Raw genomic sequence first — 18,162 nt, forward strand, 5'->3', positions numbered from 1 at the left:
AGTTTACTTTCCTATTGTATTTCCAAAATTGGTATCAAAACTCAATTATCTAGAAGAAAGGATTTTAAGCTTTGAGGAAAGATATTGGAGATGGAAGTCTACAAATTGGGAAAGACTATTGAGAATCAAACAATTGAAATACAACTCACCCTACATCAGCTAAATGAAGCAAGAGATGAGTCAAAGAGATCATTCAAGAGAAGGAAGGAAATTTCTACTCAAAAGAATCACATACAATACCAAGAGATTGACACTACTAAATTATTTGCAAATGGAAACTCTAGTGAATTTGATCCAGACTTATAGATCTAATTGAAAAGAATGGAACCCTAGCTGAAGCGGTCAAAAATCTAAAGAGAGAACAAGAGATACAATCGATATTTTTATGTGAAGTGACTGAGTAGACTAAGAAAGATGAAAAGGACAAAGTCATGATTGAAAATGATAAAAGGATTTTGACCAACATACTAGAAGAGAAAACATTAGATGTAACTAGGATTGCTAACATGCAATTGTAAACCATGAATCAAATGATGACTGCAAATCATGAACTAAATGCAAAGGACATTGATATCACAACATTGATGTTGTAGAATGAACAACTAAGAAATGACCTAAAAAGAGAAAAAGAGTTTGCTAATAGTTTCAAAAAACCTAGTGAAGCCATAAAATACTTTGAACAATTGATGAGATCCCCTAGATCCAATAGTGATACTTCTTGATTGGGATACACTAGTACTAAAGAAGGAGAAACATCCAAAAGTGGCAAAGAGAGAAGTAACAATGGTAAGAACTCCAAACCTACTTGTCATTATTATGGTAAAATAGGTCATACTACTAATGTTTGTAGGAGAAAGGCTAAAAATCAGAACCCTAAGTAGAAATTCATGGGCCATTTCCATAAATGTAACAATCAAGGACATCAGGCACATGAATGCAGAACCAAGACCACAAGCTCACAAAGATTTGAAGGATACTACTATAACTATCAAAATTATGGACATAGAGCATGTGAGTGCAGATCCAAGCCTAAATGGTCATCAAACAAGTAGATAAAGGTAAGGCATAATGAAAACTCTTATAATTGGGATTATAATACAAGGTATAGTTGTCATTACTGTTAAGAATATGGACATGTTGCTGAAAATTGCATAAGAACACATTTTAGAAGTGACTATAGTAGATGGTTGAGTCAAACCACATGTTTTAGTTGTTTGAAGGCTAGTCATATAAGTAGAAAATGTCCAACAAGGTCAAAGACACCAAACAGTGAGTTCAAAATAGGCAAAGAAAAGGAAGATGTTGAGAATATCAAAGATGAAATGAACAAGACATAGAAGAGAAAGGAAGATTATAGAACATCAGGTGTAGATGGGATCACTTCACCCAATGGGTTAGGTGATCATGCCTCCTCCAATTAATAAATAAAGAAGTAAGTGGGACTAATATCTAACATGATATACTTTACATCAGCTCCAAGGATTTAGTGCTGAAAAGATTACATATGCATGAAGAAAGATGCAAAGTTTTGTTAAGAATCAAGAAGAAATCTTTTAGTTTTGTTAGTTTTCATGTTGCTGCCGAGCATGAAAAGTTTCACTATGGTTGTTGAGTGAAATATTAGTTGATGCCAAGTTGTCAAAATTTTTAGTATTGACTAAGCTCGTAGTGGTTGTCGAGTGGAAAGGGAACTTCATGGAAGCTGAGTGAGTTGAAATCTTTATTGAAGCCAAGCTTACAACTATGTAAGCATTAAGCATTAATTGCAAGGTTTTGAGGTCTATGTGATCAATTTCTACTCATTTGACATCATTTGAATTTGAAGGAGAGCACAAAGAGCTAAAGAAAAACTAGAGAAATTGTTTTAAGCTTTTTCAAATGGATTCAATAGTCACTCAATGCCATCACTTTAGAATCTTAAAGGTATTTATTGAGTGTTGAGTTCTGCAGTTTGATTTTTTTTTGCAAAACCTAGTTTTATGAAATGATGTCTAGTTCTTCAACATCCAAGGTTATAGAGCGAAATGAAGTTTTGAATGTGTAATTGATAAGTAATGAGATTAAACAACCTAATTTTAGAGCTATTCCAAACATAGCTTATAAACAAGATCCATTTGGTGTGTTGTCAATGATACCACTGCAAGTCTTAATGATCTAAGATGTTTGATGCTGCTATACATGTAAGGTTGGAAGAATGGGAGACATGGAAATTAGGGATACATATGGGAAATTGTGTGAAAATAGAGTGTTGAAGGAGGAATTCAAAATTTTTGAGAAGAAAGGGTTAAACTATGCCCTAGATTTCCCCAACATCTTTAAGAAATAATCGATAAAGGTAGTTTTGAGTAGGATACATGATAATTATGTATGGTTAGAGAATGGACTAGTGAAAGTCACCAAGAAAATTGTGCATGGAGTTACAAGGTATCCAACCCTAGATCAGCCAAAGACATTGAGAAGTGAAGAAAAAGAGGTAATTGAAAGGAATATAGGGGTTGTATGGAATAAACAAGGGTTGATAATAGATACAATCTCATATCCCTTAATTTCTTTTGTAGTGAGGATAATAGCACAAAAGTTATATCAATCTAGCAGGCTTAATAGTGTTCCATGTATTGTAGTGGATGTGGGATACAAAATAGTGAAGAAAGATCATACTTATGATCTTGTTGAGTTGTACTTGCAATAATTGATTAAGAATTTGGAAGCCATAAGGAAGTGTATATTATTTAAAGTTCATAATACATTTCCTACTTTTGGTGAAGTTTCATGGAAGGTAAAAAAATCTATTGTAGTGCAAATAGGTGAATTCATTGAGAAACTAGGTGATAATTTTGAGTTAATCATGACAAGCTACTTTGAAGACTTCAAGAAGACAATGAAGAAAAGACTAAGGATACCAATTTCACCAGTGAAGAAACATTTTGATGATGTTTGCTTCCTAGTTGACACTAATTATACATATGTCCAGGCAAAAATTCCTAGAGTTAGATGGTTAAGACCATTGGGATATCAAATCAACATTGATGAAGCCTTGCAACAATAACAACATTACTTGTGTAGACACCTAAATTTGTCCAAAACCCGTTCCTAGCCAATTAAATAAATATTCATTATTTATTTAATTCCCCTGCCTTAATTAAATAAATTTTACATTTATTTAATTATGTTTTCCTTTCCTTGATTTAAATAAACTAAGGTTTATTTAAATCCTAGCCTTCCCACTTGCATCTAACCCCTTTAACTTTAATTATGTCATTTACTTAATTAATTCCCTCCTAATCCCACTAGGAATTGAATATTACATTTAATCTTATTTGAGCACATGGCTTCTATATTCAACCCTCACCTAACCTCACTAGCCTACCTAGCCCACCTTGCTAAACCTACCCACTTCCTAATCATGCTTGCTTTGCATAATCACCTAGCTAATCACCTCTTAATCCTAAGTGTGTTCTCACACATGTATGAGAAATGTTCACACTTTCCAAATCCCTCATGTCTTGCATGTCTCTTGCACACTTGTCCTCTTGCATGAGAGTCAAGGTGTCTCACACATGTGTGAGAAGCCATGTCTTCTCACACCCCTTGCACACTTGTCCTCTTGCATGAGAATCAAGTTGTCTCACACATGTGTGAGAAGCCATGCTTCTCACACCTCATTTATCATGTCACCATCAAAGTTTGCTCGCACATGTGTGAGCATATTTCCCCCTTTGAATGGTCAAAACCCTAATCCACTTGGAGTCTACTTGGCCTCCACCTCATGGACACCTCATCGATCCTAAGAGATCCTAGCCCTTCATCTTGCCTTCAATCTTAGCTGTCTGTTGCATCCATTTTCCTATAAATGGAGAGCCCTCTCCTCATTTTTCAAACAAAGACCTTCTACCTCATTGTTATGCTACTGGATTTGTGAGCAACCATATCCCATGAGCAATGAAATCATCTACACTTGATGGTTTCATGAGGTTTGCATAGTCCTATTTTGTTGTTCATTTACATGTCTTCTTTCATATTTTGAGGTTTTGCATGATAATGTAGGAATAGATGTTAGTTGCTTAGCTTTTATTCCTTTATTACATTTTTATGCAACACATTTTGGCACGCTCAGTGGGACCCACTTCACAGGTTCAAACTAATCATCTAATGAGTTTTTGAGTGTTTTGTGAGTGTTCAAGCTTGTAGGTTGAAGACTTGCATTTGGAGGTCAAGTTTCATAAGGAGCGTCTAATCAAGCCATAAAGCCCATCATTGCATTTGGAGGACCTAAGGAAAGTTTTTTGACATAAAACACTTTATATTTTGCTTATTGCTTTGTTTTCAAATTTTAGGGTACATATGCATTGAATATCCTCTTCATTATTAGGATTATTTTTTTTTTTTTTTAAAGAAAGTTATTTTCCTCTTTATGTCATAAGTAGTTTTTAAAAAATAAATAAATAGAAGGGTTGCCTTTATTTTTATGTTATTCTATTTATGTTTAAAAAAAAGGGGTGGGGGGGTTACCTTTTATATATGTAAAAAATTGTTTGTTAATTTTTTTTTTATATATAAATCAAAAAATCAAATTTAAAAGAAAAAAAAATTTTTAAAAATTTTTTTAAAAAAAAACAAAAAAAAAATTAAAATAACAATCATTTTTTGGGTTCATGCAGGCTTAGCACCCGCAGGCGCCACCAGCGGCGGCGCCCGCGAGCGCCGCCCCATCCCCCGCTTCCCATCTCCTCTCCACCTCTCTGCACCGCTACCTCCCGCATAGCACCCTGCAACACCACTCCCCCCGGTGGCTCCCCCTTGCTCCCAGTCTGCTGCCACCAACATTTTTAACCACCACCGTCGACATTGTTAACCACCACTACTCCTTTCTGCCATCGTTGCTTCGTTCGCCACGGCCCCCTTTGCTTGCAACCGCCACAAGAAACCCGCTCACCGCTATCTCTGCGTGCTCCCTCTGCTCCTCCACCGAAGCCCCACCACTACCTCCCTTGGCCTCAGCCAAACCCTCGCCACCGCCCCGTCGCTAACCCCCTTTCCTCAAACCCGCCGCTCCCTGTGAAGGCCGCCTCACCCTGCAACGCCTGCGGCTTTCACCGCTACCTTCTCGTCGTTGCTTCTCACTCACCGCCCAAGCTACTCCCCCGTGCAGCTAACCAGCTCTGACCCCCTGTCATAACTCCTCCACAGTGGAGATCCTGACGCCACTCCGCGGCCCCCACTGCATTTTTCTACTCTGTTGCTTGCGCTAATGCCTCAGCTCACTCGCAACCTCTGCGACCGCTCTGCTTCCTCCACCACTCACGCAAAAACCCTCCTCTACCCGCGATAGACAAAACCATCGCCTCCTCTGCTGTACTCAAACCCTCCGCACATTTTCATATTATTTTTCTTTCAAAAATGAAAAAGGAAAACCAAAACAAAATTTTATTGTCTTTTCTGTTTTAATCTTAACAATCATATTTATCTTTTTTTAATGCACTGCAAGATTTTGTTTTATTTTTTTATTTTTTTATTTTTTTCAAAAAGTTCAAAAAAAAAAAAATTTGCTTGACGTTCTCCTAACCGTCAAATTTTTGCTCACAGGTTGCTGATGTCAGCATTACATCAGCAGTTCATATGCACTTTTAGACCATAAGGAGCAGCTTTTGGTTTTTTGCTCATAACTTGAGCATACGGGCTCCATTTTTGAAAAATAAAATATCATCGGAAAGCTGATTCTAAGCCCATCGCATTGATGTTGGTTTCATGAGATTTTGATATTGTTTATGTCTCTATTTTTTCTATCAAAGTCTAAATTTTGTGCTAACACTTTCATTGCATGGTTTTCGATGCACTAACTTGTGTTTTTGTAGGGATATTTTATCACTAACCATCTTGCTTGTAGGTTTTTGCCTTAATTTTGTTTTGGAATGAACTTGTATGCTTAAACACTCATCTTTGAATGCATGGTTAAATGCTCAAACAATCAAATTCAATCTTGAATTCCTTAAGGGAATGGACATGTATGCTTAGGCTAGCAAACATTTAGAATTGGTGCTTAAAATGAACTGACACAATCTTGAATGCCTTAAGGGAAATTGATTTCATTTTCAACATTTTGTTTATGCACATGCTCGATTTACTTTCTTGTTGACGAATCCGCATTTTTTATTTACGTTGACCATGATTTCAATTTGAAAAGAACATTGTATGGTTTAATCACGTGTGTCTTCAACATAGATAGAAAACCTAAAGTTTCATTGGGAAAGAACGCGTGTTTTTTAAACCTTGAGGCCACTTACGTATTCTCTCCCCTCGTGCCTTTGGGTGATCTTGGGTGCACAAGAAATAAGTGGTCTTGTTTTTCTTTTTCTAGGAGGCCTGCTTGGGGATTTCATCACCCCTTGGGATGACCTCAACTCCAGTGTTCTGGTGGAGTATAAAATCGGGAGGTGAATTGAAAGACACCTCTCTTGGAAGCAAAATATTGTCACTCTTGGCTAAGCCCCAAAGAACTTTATACCTTTGGGAAGTGAAGGAGGAGATTTGGGTTACTGTCTCCCCCCGGTTGTGTGGCAGTATTTTCTTTCATCTACAGATCTGAGTCTCACGTACCTTGTGTATATCGAGGACGCCCTCTAGTTGATCCTTGTATAGCCTAGTTGCAACCTTATAGGATTGTTGGTGTGTTTGACATTCTTGAGTGTTTGAAACACACTTGCCTTGTACATATTTTCTTTTTTGATTTAGCATCTTAAAACCTAAAAATCCAAAAAATCATAAAACATAAAATCCAAAAAAAATCATAAAACATAAAATCCAAAAAAAATCATAAAAGCTTCAAAAATCCAAAAAAAATTAAAAATTTCAAAAACAAAAAAACAAGTCTTGGTTTAGGTTCCCCAAGTCACGTTTTCCACATCACTTCCACATCACATCTTCTTTCCATCCAAGTCATCACCCTCATACATCTTGTCTTCGTCAGTCAAATCATCCCTTGACATCTTAATCATCTACACTTGTCCAAATCATTTCCTCATCATTCAATCTACTTCCTAATCTTCATCCTAGTCATGCTTAATCAGCATCTAGATTCAATTTCCTCCGCCAATCTCATAATGCATCCTTAATTCAATCCTCCACATCATCATTCTTCTAATTCAACCCATTGTCAAATTCATTCATTTCTAATCAATTTCTAATTCGATCCATCTACATATTCCTCCACAATCAATCTTCCTAATTTCATTCACGTCTTCTTCTAATTCAACTTTGCATCAAATATTCTACTTTGGACATAGGAGCGTTGTCACAAACATTGGACTTTAATTCAAATCCCACATTCACTTGTTTGGAATATCATAGGGTCTTTATCAAATCAAATCAAACCCTAATTCAATCAAATCTTATCCAATAAATATTCATATCATATCCAATCAAATCAAAATCAAATCCAATCAAATTCAATCAAATCAATATCAAGTCAAATCCAATTCAAATCAAGTCAACACAAAGTCCTTAATTGCTCCTAGTCCCAAGTTCATATTTCCTTCATCATCAAATCTTTTTTCACTCTTCTTCTAACATCTATGGATTTGAATTTGCTTAATCAAATGGTTGACAATCTTCAAAGACAATATGGAGTTCTACCTCTTATTCAACTTGCCTATCAAATTCATCCTCAACATTTCATATCTAACTCTCATCCATCTCATGTTCATTCTTCTTCTACCTTTGACAAGGGAAATCCACCTCATTATCCTTCAACTACATACAATTCCATTCATAGCCCACACAATTCCTCCAACACAAATGCCCTTGCCATCGAAATGGAACAATTAAAGAATTATCTCTTATCAAGCCAATAGCAAGAGGCCACCTTCCATGCCATGTGTCCTCTTCCCCCATGTTTCAAAGATCCTAGTCCTCATGTCCCATCTGACCCCAACCCTCCATGCAATCCCCCACCCATAGTTTCACCTTCACACGATCCTAATCCTCCAAAATCCACATCATCCTCACCTCGTAAGGGATTTTTCACATCACTCTTGGCTAAGTGCAAAATACAAAATGAAGAGAGCCAATCACCCAAAGTCATACACCCAATTCCATCTCATGACCTTCCTCCAAAGCATGACATTATAGATGCCTCTTCTCCTCTAGATCCAAGCATTTCTCCATCCCATCCTTCCCCTATCCCTCAAGATCCATTTATCCCTCCTAGTCCATCTCACGATCCCCTTCCTAATCAAGATCAAGGCATTCCATGTACCATGCACATTACTACTTCCACTCCATCTCACAAGTTAGCATCCATAGATCCTTCCCTTCATGCAGAAGTTCCTTCCACTCCATCCACTCATACTCCTCCATGTCAAGATCAAATCGCTCCATCTCATGGTTCCATTCCCTTCATTCCATTATATGATTCTAGTCCATCTCATGATCCACTCATTCCGCTTCATGATCCCCTTCTAAGTCAAGATCAAAGTACCCCTTCATTTCCCTTTCATGATCCCACTCCATCCCAAGATCCTATTATCCCTCATAATCCTCCACATGATCCTATCATACCTATCCAATCCACTCATGAACCCCATACACCTAGACTCGCATCTTGTCTTGAAAATGATAAGTATACCATTGTAGAAATAATGTCTCAAGATGTTGGTATACCCTCCACTCCTTCCAACCCCACAATTCCTCCATAAAAACCTAAAGCTTTTCATCCTTCATCTTCCAAGTCCATTTTGGGACCTTATATCCATATCCCCATTCCTTCCTCACTTCCATCCATTCTAGCTCCCTATATTCCACTCCCAAACCCTTCATCCCTTCCATCCATTTTGGGTCCTTACATACATCCATCCACCATATCCATGTTTTCCCCTTCATCCCCTCATGTCCCTAGTCAAGATCATCAAACGCACACATCCTTGAATTCCTTTCAACATTCACCATCCATACGCTCTTCTTCATGCACCCATATCGTGGCCAATGGAAGCACATTGGATGCTAAAGAAAAAGAAAATAAAGCCAAAAATCCACAAAAATCCAAGGATAAACATGTCCCCTCTAAAAGGAATGTTCAAGAAAAGAAAAATTTGATCCAAAGAAAAATAAAAAGGCCACAAAGGCTGAAAATAAAAAATGCAAAGATTATGTGGATTCCAAAGCTACTTAATCTATCAATGAATCTGAAAGAAAGATTCCAAATGGCATCCAATCTTTCTAATCCAAAGGCTTCCCGCATTCATAATCCATCCACACTTCCATCTTCCATCTCTAGTTTGGGTCCTTATATACCAAAATCTACCATTCCAAATCCACCGCCTCCTTCATTCATTTTGGGTCCCTTTATCCCAAAATCCAATTTTTCACTCACATATCCTCCACAATTTCCTCCTTTCCATCACCCTTCAAGGTGTGTGCGAATGAAGATCTTTCTACTTCCTTCACAAGTCTTCCAACCTAACATCCATCAACCATGTCTTCCTCCCACCCACTCCACCCCCTTAATCCAACCTTTTTCATAAACCATTTTCCTCTGTTCACTATCCTACCAACATCTATGAGCAAATAGCCAAAATTCCTTGAAAATAAAAAGAAAAGAATAATAAATCAAGGGATACTATCTACATAACTAGATTTTTGAGTCCTCCCTTCATTTTTCTATCATGTATCCATTGCCTTCCACTTCCACTTATACATCCATTCACTTTTCCTCTTCCACTTGCACTCTACACTAGGGGCAAGCTCTATCCATACGAAGCTTCCATACATATCTTCCCTCCTTCCCTCTACCATTCATTAGCCCCTTTTCCATCTGTGATCTTGACTTTCACTTTCCTTTCTGTTAGGATAAACCACGAACAGAAATAAAAACTACATGCAAATATAACCAATAACAGAAAATAATAGAACACACAGAAATGAACACAAGGCACCAAGATTTAACGTGGTTCACCCAATCCCTGGGCTACGTCCACCAAACAGCAAGTCTGATCTTATTACAATCCAGTGATTACAACCTGATTACAATCTGTAATTCCTTACAGCTCAATACCGCCGCAAGAACCAATTTCGTATCACCACATATCAAAAAATACCCAACCCTAAGCCCTTTTTATACAAGTATTAAACCGCTTTAGGGTTATAACATTTCGGCCATATGTCGGCCATAATATGTCGGCTACCATGTCGATGTCGGACAATCTAACAATCTCCCACTTGGGGACTGATCAGGCTCCACACTAAACAACAATCTCCCACTTGGAGACTGATCCTGTAGCAATACAACTACCGCATGGGGCTCCCACTGGATCAAACCACCCTGGACTCTGCTGTTCTTTTATTCACATTTAGTCTAAAAGACCAACTGAAGCTGAAGAGGAGTTCAGCTTCTCCCTTGTGACAACCTTTGTCAACATATCTGCTGGATTTTCATTGGTATGTATCTTCTCCAGCTTTAACTGTCCATCCTCCAAAACTGACCGAATGAAATGGTACCGCAACTGTATGTGTTTGGTCTTAGAATGCAGAGCTGAATTCTTAGCAAGATGAATGGCACTCTGACTATCTGTGAACAAATAATTATCCTTCTGAGGATGTCCCAATTCTTCCAAGAAGAACTGAAGCCATATCATCTCTTTGGCTGCCTCTGTAGCAGCAACATACTCTGCCTCTGTAGTGGAGAGAGCATTAATCTTCTGTAGCCTAGAAACCCAGCTCACGGCTGCCCCACCAACAGTAAAGACATAACCTGTAGTACTCCGCCTGGTATCAATATCCCCAGCCAAATCTGAGTCAACATAGCCCTGTAAATCAGTAGTAGAGCCCCCAAAGTGTAAACACTTATTGGATGTTCCTCTCAAATATCTGAGAATCCACTTGATAGCATTCCAATGCTCAAAACCTGGATGACTCATATACCTGCTAACGACTCCCACTGCATGTGCAATATCTGGCCTAGTGCATACCATAGCATACATCAAACTTCCTATAGCTGAAGCATAGGGTACCTTGGACATCTTATCCTCCTCTTCTTGTGTCTTGGGACACATCTCCTTAGTCAATTTCAAATGACCAGGTAAAGGTGTGCTGACAGCTTTAGCATTCTCCATAGAGAAACGTTGCAACACCTTCTCAACATAATCAGCTTGAGATAGCATTAATGTTCTGTTCTTCCTATCTCTGCAAATCTTCATACCAAGGATTTGTTTTGCTGCCCCCAAATCCTTCATAGCAAATGCATGTGCTAATTGGCGTTTCAGCCCCTTAATATGATCCATGTTAGACCCAGCTATAAGCATATCATCAACATATAGACATAAAATAATATAGCTATCATCATCCAACCTCTTAAAATAAACACAGTAATCTGAATGACACCTGTTATATCCATGCTCATGCATAAAACTGTCAAATTTCAGATACCATTGCCGAGGTGCTTGTTTCAGGCCATATAAACTTTTCTTCAATTTGCACACTAAGTTCTCCTTACCTTTGACCTCAAAACCCTGTGGCTGAGCCATATATATTTCTTCATTCAAATCACCATGAAGAAAGGCTGTTTTAACATCCATCTGCTCTAAATGCAAATCTTCAGTAGCCACAAGACTTAAAACAGTACGAATAGAAGTCATTTTAACAACAGGAGAAAATATTTCATCAAAATCAATTCCTTTTTTCTGTGCAAATCCTTTTACAACTAACTTGGCCTTAAATCTTTTCTTACCTCCTTCCTCTTCTTTCAACCTGTAAACCCATTTATTCTGTAAAGCCTTTTTACCTGCAGGTAACTTGCACAAATCCCATGTCTTATTTTTCAGCAAAGAGTCCATTTCATCTTTCATTGCAGACTCCCACTGAATCTTAGTATCCACCTGCACAGCTTCATCATAACTTTCAGGTTCACCAGCATCAGTAAGTAAAATAGAATACAAAGAGGGAGAAAACCTTTGTGGAGGTCTAATTGGCCTTGTTGACCGTCTAACATTCACTGGTGTATGTGGTATTTGTTGTTGCGGTTGTTGCACATCATGAGGAATGGCTGGAACATCAGCTTTTGGAGTATCATCTAGCACTACATAATCATCTTCTTTCTTCTCATGTTGCTGCAACAGATCTTTGTACAACACTTTTTCATTGAATATGACATCCCGGCTTCTTATAATTTTATGATTTTCAAAATCCCAAAGCCTATAACCAAATTCATTAATGCCATATCCAACAAAGACACATTTCTTTGATTTAGCTTCTAGCTTGGTTCTATTTTTAGAGTTTATATGAGCAAAAGCTTCACAACCGAAGGTCTTGAGAAAAGAATAACTCACCTTCTTACCAGTCCATGCTTCCTCTGGAATACCACAGCCCAAAGGAGTAGAGGGACCTCTATTAATCAAATATACTGCAGTATTGACAGCCTCTGCCCACATGTGTAAGGGCAACCCAGCATGCAACCTCATGCTCCTTGCGCGCTCCATTATAGTCCTGTTCATGCGTTCAGCCACTCCATTTTCCTGTGGAGTCCTTGGAACAGTTTTTTGTCTACGAATACCATTAGTGGAGCAATAATCTTCAAATTCATGACTGCAATACTCACCACCATTATCAGATCTGAGACATTTTAGTTTCTTACCAGTCTCATTTTCAACCAAGCATTTCCATTTCTTAAAAGTTTGAAATACATCAGATTTTTGTCTAAGGAAATAAACCCATACTTTTCTAGTTGCATCATCAATAAATGTAACATAATAATGAGAGCCACCAAGGGAAGATACCTGAGCCGGTCCCCATACATCTGTATGCACAAGCTCTAATTTCTCCTTTTTGTTTTCCTTCCCTGTCTTTACAAAACTCACTCTCTTTTGTTTTCCATACACACAACTTTCATAGAAATCCATATTCACACATTTTGGACCTGGTAAAACTTTCCTTGAATGAAGTACTTTCATACCTTTCTCACTCATGTGCCCAAGTCTATTGTGCCATAGCGCTGTATCAGAATCCACAGCAGCTATTTGTTCTCCCTGCTCATCTGCAGTAATTGTTCCTGAATATTCATTTTTCTCTGAAATAATCAAAGTAGAAGGAACAATATGACCTGTACAAAGATATAAGGTGCCTACTTTCACACCTCTTGCTACTACAAGGGAACCTTTTGAAACCTTCCAATTTTTATCATTAAAAGTAACTACACAACCCTCATCACCGAGTTGCCCTGCTGAAATTAAATTTCTACTTAGTTTTGGAACATGTCTTACCTCATGTAGTAGCCAATGATTCCCATTCTGCAACTTAATCTTAATTTTTCCCTTTCCAACAATCTGACAGGGTTCATTATCCCCCAAATAAACAAGCCCAAAATCCCCTTGGACATAATCAATGAAATAACCTCTATGAGGTGTAGCATGAAAAGAAGCACCAGAATCTAAAACCCATGAATCATCAACACTCTCTAAAGACAGAAGCAAAGCATCCTCTTTGGATTTATTACTTACCACATTTGCCTCTTTGTCTCCATCTGATTTATCTCCTTCATTTTTCTTTCGAGTCCAGCAATCTTTCTTTTTGTGCCCTGGTTTCCCACAGTACCAGCAATCATTTGGTCCTCTTGATTGAGACCTCCTCCCCTTTGACTTTCCTCTTGATTTCCCATGATTTCCAGAGTTACTTCCTCTTTCAGTCGTTCTGCCCCTGCTTTGTGCATTTAAAGCACTTCCTGATGTAGATCCACCTGAGGATTTTCTACGAGTTTCCTCACTTAAAATAACACCGATCACATCATCATATTTTAGGGTACTAGATCCAGGAACATAATTACTCACCGCCATTACCAAGCCATTCCAGCTTTCAGGCAAAGAACACAAAATCAGGAGAGCCCTAATTTCTTCATCAAAATTGATACCCACAGAAGATAATTGACTAGTAATAGTATTAAACTCATTTAAATGATCTGCAACAGATCCACCTTCTACCATTTTCATATTAAATAAACGCTTCATGAGAAATACCTTATTTGAAGCGGAGGGCTTTTCATACAGTGTTGCTAGGGTTTTCATCAAATCTTCTGTCGTCTTTGCTTTTGTAATATTAAATGTCACCGATGGTGCCAAGCATAACCGAATGCTTCCAAGTGCCTTTCTGTCCAAAAGATCCCATTCAGCCTCTGACATAGTTCCCTGATTCTTGGCTTTTCCTTCCAACGGCTTCCACAAATCCTTCTGATATAAATAGTCTTCCATTTGCATCTTCCATAACTGGAAGTTCTGCCCATTAAACCTATCAACCCTCAGCTTACCATCATCTGCCATTGCTCCTACTCAACCGTGAGACTCCCACTTAACCGTGAGACTTTCCTGCAGAGGATAATTGAGAAACAACTAGGCTCTGATACCACTTGTTAGGATAAACCACGGATAGAAATAAAAACTACATGCAAATATAACCAATAACAAAAAATAATAGAACACACAGAAATGAACACAAGGCACCAAGATTTAACGTGGTTCACCCAATCCCTGGGCTACGTCCACCAAACAGCAAGTCTGATCTTATTACAATCCAGTGATTACAACCTAATTACAATCCGTAATTCCTTACAGCTCAATACCGCTGCAAGAACCAATTTTGTATCACCACATATCAAAAAATACCCAACCCTAAGCCCTTTTTATACAAGTATTAAACCGCTTTAGGGTTATAACATGTCGGCCATATGTCGGCCATAATATGTCGGCTACCATGTCAATGTCGACTACTTCCCAAAAAAAAAAAAATTTTGGGGCGGTGCCCCGAACCCCACTATTTATGAAGTATGTACAGTACTTTCCTGATCAGTCACCACAATCTAACACTTTCATCCATCCATACGCTCACTTGACATATCCCTTGTGCATTATGCACACATTTTCCTACATACTTCCACCATCCTTCCAAATCTTCGATCTTGACATGCTATCCATATCTTGCATTCCATAGTCCTTGTCATGTTCATTTCATCCATTTTCCATTCATACTCCTACATACTTCCATCCTTTTTTTTCATATGTTCTTGATCTTGGTTATCCCTTTCATTTCATCCACTTCATATCTCACATTGCATCCATACCCTTCATATCATTATCCCTTTTCCATACCCTTCATATCATTATCCATTTTTCATAACCTCCCTCCCATATCCCTTATTCATTCCCCTTTCATACCAATGCTCATGATCAACATTAGAGGCACAATACAAAAGTTTCATACATGCTTTGGAAGAGAACATGCCTTCTCTTCCTCCATACGCTAAGCCTTCGCGTCATTTTCCCATTTTCATGCCTCCTTTACCACCATATCTCCTTCCATTTTCATGCATCCTTTCCCACCATATTTTCTTCCATTTTTGTATCCTTGGTATGGGGCATTTGGACTCCTTTGAAACATGGTCCTTGGTTTCGCATTTTTTCGCCAACATATCATTTGGCCCGTCATATCCTTTCACTATTCCTTGCATCCACCAACATCACGTTGCTTTTCCTCCATTTACCATGCCTTGGTTCTCCCTTGTCATTGGTTCCATTCTATTCATTCTAACTCACATTCATTCAATCCAATCATTTTATCTATTCTCTCAAACATTCGTCTAATCAATTCATTTCTATCCATTATATGCATTCATTCTTATCACATTCAATCTAATTCTTCCAATCACTTCAATCAAATTCATTTGTCCTCTAATTCAATCAATTTTCAAGTCCTCTAATCTTTTCCAATCAACTCAATTCTACTCTCATCATTTTTCATCCTATCAACATCATTTTTCCACTTTCATCCATGTTCATTCTTCTATCCGCCATAAAATCAAAAAATCAAAAAAATCTCAATCAATATGTAATCAATACTAATTCAATCAATCTAATCTTGTAATCTTGTACATTAATCTTAACCAATTCATCAATTTGACCCAATCAGCTGATCATCCATTAACCATATTCAAACATCATTATCATGGGATGAATCCTTCCCAATCCTTGGATGTGCATTACACTTAGCATTAGCTTTGCCATCCTTAATCAATCATTATCAATCAATCCATTAATGGGTTTTCAGCTTGACTAGGGGCAAAATGGTGGTTTGCTTTTGGCCTTTTGTGCATGGTTGCTTGATTACTTATATGCATTATCATTTTTTGCATGTATCATGGTCTTTGTATCCTATTGTCCCAGGAATCATGATCTTCCATATCATGGTTTCATAAGGCATATGGTTGTATTAGACCCCTTTTTATCACATACTTGACACATGGTCATCTTGGTTCCTCATACCTTGGTGCATAGTGTCAAATAAAACATCAAACTTAGGTTGTTCACACAATTGCAGCATACCTCTCTTCCATCCTCCCATCCATTTCGAGAGAACATCCATGTTCTCCTAACACCGCATGTCCTCTCGAGGGGGCATACCCTTCCACCCTCATCATCCTTCCTCATCCTTTCATGACTGGGGCATTAGGATAGTATTCTTATCCTCCTAGCCACTATATTTTATTCTTCTTTGATAACATTACTAATGCTATATCAAAGAGGGGCAAAATGTAGACACCTAAATTTTTCCAAAACCCGTTCCTAGCCAATTAAATAAATATTCATTATTTATTTAATTCCCCTGCCTTAATTAAATAAATTTTACATTTATTTAATTATGTTTGCCTTTCCTTGATTTAAATAAACTAAAGTTTATTTAAATCCTAGCCTTCCCACTTGCATCTAACCCCTTTCACTTTAATTAAGTATGTCATTTAGTTAATTAATTCCCTCCTAATCCCACTAGGAATTAAATATTACATTTAATCCTATTTGAGCACATGGCTCCTACATTTAACCCTCACCTAACCTCACTAGCCTACCTAACCCACCTTGCTAAACCTACCCACTTCCTAATCATTCTTGCTTTGCATAATCACCTAGCTAATCACCTCTTAATCCTAAGTGTGTTCTCACACATGTGTGAGAAATGTTCACACTTTCCAAATCCCTCATGTCTTGCATGTCTCTTACACACTTGTCCTCTTGCGTGAGAGTCAAGGTGTCTCACACATGTGTGAGAAGCCATGCCTTCTCACACCCCTTGCACACTTGTCCTCTTGCATGAGAATCAAGTTGTCTCACACATGTGTGAGAAGCCATGCTTCTCACACCTCATTGATCATGTCACCATCAAAGGTTACTCACACATGTGTGAGCATATTTCCCTTTTTGAATGGTCAAAACCCTAATACACTTGGAGTCTACTTGGCCTCCACCTCATGGACACCTCATCGATCCTAAGAGATCCTAGCCCTTCATCTTGCCTTCAATCTTAGCCATCCGTTGCATCCATTTTCCTATAAATGGAGAGCCCTCTCCTCATTTTTCAAAAAAGACCTTCTACCTCATTGTTATGCTACTAGATTTGTGAGCAACCACATCCCATGAGCAAGTAAATCATCTACACTTGATGGTTTCATGAGGTTTGCATAGTGCTATTTTGTTGTTCATTTACATGTCTTCTTTCATATTTTGAAGTTTTGCATGATAATGTAGGAATAGATGTTAGTTGCTTAGCTTTTATTCCTTTATTACATTTTTATGCAACACAACTTGTAGAAGAGGTGGACAAGGAGGCTACAAATTTTTGGAACTATGATATGGCCAAGTCAAAAATCACAATGGACTTGAAGACTACTTCAGTCATTAGGAAGAAGAATAAGATGGTAAAGAAATTGAAAGAAAGGGCAGAAGAAGATGATGATGAAGAAGAAGAAAGATAAGAGAATGCACCTACCCAAGCACCACTTGCCATCACCCAAGGTCAAGGAGAGGACCAACAAGAAAAGGATGTAGAAATTATAGAAGGTGTCAAGGGAGAAGAAGTATCAATAATTTCTTCGATAGGAGCATAGGCAGAAGAAAGCTTTGATTGATATCAAAGACATTTATGTTGATGCATTCAGTCTACTGGCTCCAGAGGAAAACAAGCCAATAATTTAATAGTTAACTAGCTTAGTGGAGAAGCTGAATGACACAGACCTATATTCTAATGTGAAATTACTTGAATGGTTTGAGAGAAAGTTCCAACATAAAGTTGATGAAAAGATATCAACTGATATTGCACTAACATAGGTTAAATTAGCAACCAAAATAGAAAGTGTGAAGAAGA

This window comes from Cupressus sempervirens, chromosome 3, assembly GCF_028749045.1.
Source record: "Cupressus sempervirens isolate cs-2001-9-10 chromosome 3, ASM2874904v1, whole genome shotgun sequence".
Taxonomy (NCBI): Eukaryota; Viridiplantae; Streptophyta; class Pinopsida; order Cupressales; family Cupressaceae; genus Cupressus; species Cupressus sempervirens.